The 2,525-nt window shown below is 48.0% G+C and overlaps 1 long non-coding RNA gene across 1 annotated transcript; it reads left to right on the top strand.

The window, feature by feature from the left end:
• Positions 1 to 565: 565 nt before the first annotated feature.
• Positions 566 to 1,372, top strand: LOC311108445. Its single transcript, XR_014610510.1, has 3 exons — positions 566 to 621; positions 1,155 to 1,173; positions 1,326 to 1,372. It is a non-coding gene; the product is annotated as an uncharacterized lncRNA (long non-coding RNA).
• Positions 1,373 to 2,525: the final 1,153 nt, after the last annotated feature.

The raw sequence follows: 2,525 nt of genomic DNA, 5'->3' as shown, positions 1-2,525 counted from the left end.
TCCCTTGGACATCGAGGGGACCCCCACTTATGCTGTTAGGTCCCTCCTGGACTCCCAATGTCGTGGGGGCCGGCTCCAGTACATAGTGGACTGGGAGGGGTACGGTCCTGAGGAGCGTACTTGGGTCCCGGTGGCGGACATCCTAGACCCCTACATCATCCGGGGTTTCCATGTCCGGCCATCGGGGCCGTCCTCCTGGCCGGCGTCGTCCTGCGGCTGGAGCCGTGCGTCAGAGGGTACTGTCACGCCTACTCCTGCTCCCCCCTCCGGCACTCGACGTCTACTAAACACCGGTCCAGGCAACCCACACTATGCACATCTGGTAACCATCATTGTGCACGCCTGCTCCCCATCGTTATGCACACCTGGACTTCATCATCACCCTGATTACTCTCCCTTTATTTATTGTTTCCTTTCACATTCAGTACGCTTCTCATGTTTGTTAATTTGTATCGTTTCATTATTAAACTCACCTTCTGCACATGCTTCCTGACTCCCGGCGTATACGTTACACATAGCTAATTTTCCCCAAACATCACACCCCCTGACCTCGGACACTCTCTAGCGGTTGGAGGACTGAATCACCTCGAGCTCAACATTTAAATGGACTGAAAAATAACGGTAAGTTTTGTGACTAACGACACCCTTTTAGCTAGCTGACCACCGATTTTCAGTGCAATTTATGTAAGTTAAGTTAGGTTTTGAGAGTTTTCAAAAAAGTTATATGTACACATTTTGTGGAACACGCTGCATATTGTAAAATTCGACTGCGTGACAGACCACACCTAATTTAATATCCAACTTTTTACCTCTGAAATATAGCTAACGGATTTTCTAATGTTGCTATCTTAGTTGCTAAATGTTGATAGAACTGCTAAGTAAGCAAAAAGGAAAGAAATTGTAAGTGTTAGATAATACATATCACGAAAACAGCTGCATGTTGTCAAGCTTTACCGTATCAAAATTGGAGTCCTCTGACGGAGGCGTTTTGCACAATCTGCAAAAATGTATTTGGAACTTTGAACCATGAACTTTTCGACACCTATCACTGGCTATGTTTCATCTTACAACAGCTACATAGAGGCAGTATTTAGTTAAATGGTACAATGTATGCATCAATATTACACTAATTGGGACACTAATTTTCATTACAGATAACATCAAACAAAAAACGTGGGTACACTTTCAGTTATTGTGAAAACTTTCATCACCTTTCAATGCCTTAGCTTTGAAATGTAAATGTTTATACATATTCAGATTGAGTTATCTTTCTAAAATGTGTATAGTATGCCAAGTTATTTAGCTACATGTATTTACCACTGCAGCATGGAGAAAGTCAAGAGGAAGCAGTGGAGTGAGGTGGACATGTTCCATGCCACGGAGGACTGCGGGGCAGGGATGGCTATCCGCCAGGCTGCCAAGGTTAGGCATCTTTTGTTTTTAGGAGATTACCATGTGAATTTTATCTGCTAGTAACAGTTTTATTTTCTTATCTACCAAGGTGCATGGTGTACCTCGGCAGACCCTGGCGGACAGGCTGAGCGGCCGGGTGGCCCATGGTTGTCGCAGTGGACCACCCACATTGCTTGCACCAGAGGATGAAAAGTCTCTGGTGCAGTACTGTATCTACTGCGCCAGCCATGGGTTCCCCTTCACCAGACAGAGGCTGATGAAATACGCCGACATAATACGCAGGTATTTGGTGTTCTATGTGTTTATGTATGTAGATTGGTGGACTGACTGTTCTCAATGTGTGTGATGTGAATGGTGATGCCAAAACAAACATTTTCATCCTGGATGGACAATTATATATTCTATTCTATTGTAGGTTTCGGCACCCAGGGGAAACAATCCCACCACTGGGGAAGAGGTGGTGGGAAATGTTCAGGAGGAGGCACAAGAACCTAAGCATGAGGAGGCCGGACACACTGGATAGGGGGAGAGCTGAGTGTGCCACACGTCCGACGATGGACACCTTCTTCACTTCTTATGAGAAGCACTTGGAGGAGAGTGGGTTGAGGGAGAAACCCAGACAAATCTATAACTGCGATGAGTCTGGGTTTCGTAGCGACCAGAGCAGGCACAAAGTGCTGGCTCCCCGGGGCGCAAAACACGTGTACCAGCAGGCTCCGGGGACCAAGGAGCACATCACAGTGCTGGCCTGCTTCAACGCAACTGGGGAGGACGTCCCCCCGTTTATCATCTACCCCAAGTGTTTCCCCGGTGGCCACTACACACTGGGGGGACGTCCTCCCCAGTTGCGTTGAAGCAGGCCAGCACTGTGATGCAAGGACATGCGCTATGTGGTGGAAGGGTTTAAGAAGTGTGGCCTCTTCCCTTTTGGGGAAGTGTGGCCTCTTCCCTTTTGGGGGGACCAGCGATGCAAGGACATGCGCTATGTGGTGGAAGGGTTTAAGAAGTGTGGCCTCTTCCCTTTTGACCCTTCAGCCATTGAAGGGTCCCGTTCAATGCTGTCTCGGACCCTACCGGGTCCCAACACCGCCTCTACTGGAACCAGCAGCACT

This window comes from Coregonus lavaretus (assembly GCF_964263955.1).
Source record: "Coregonus lavaretus genome assembly, chromosome: 33".
Lineage (NCBI taxonomy): Eukaryota > Metazoa > Chordata > Actinopteri > Salmoniformes > Salmonidae > Coregonus > Coregonus lavaretus.
Note: the sequence above shows the minus strand (reverse complement) of the source record. Positions and strands in the feature narration are given on the sequence as shown.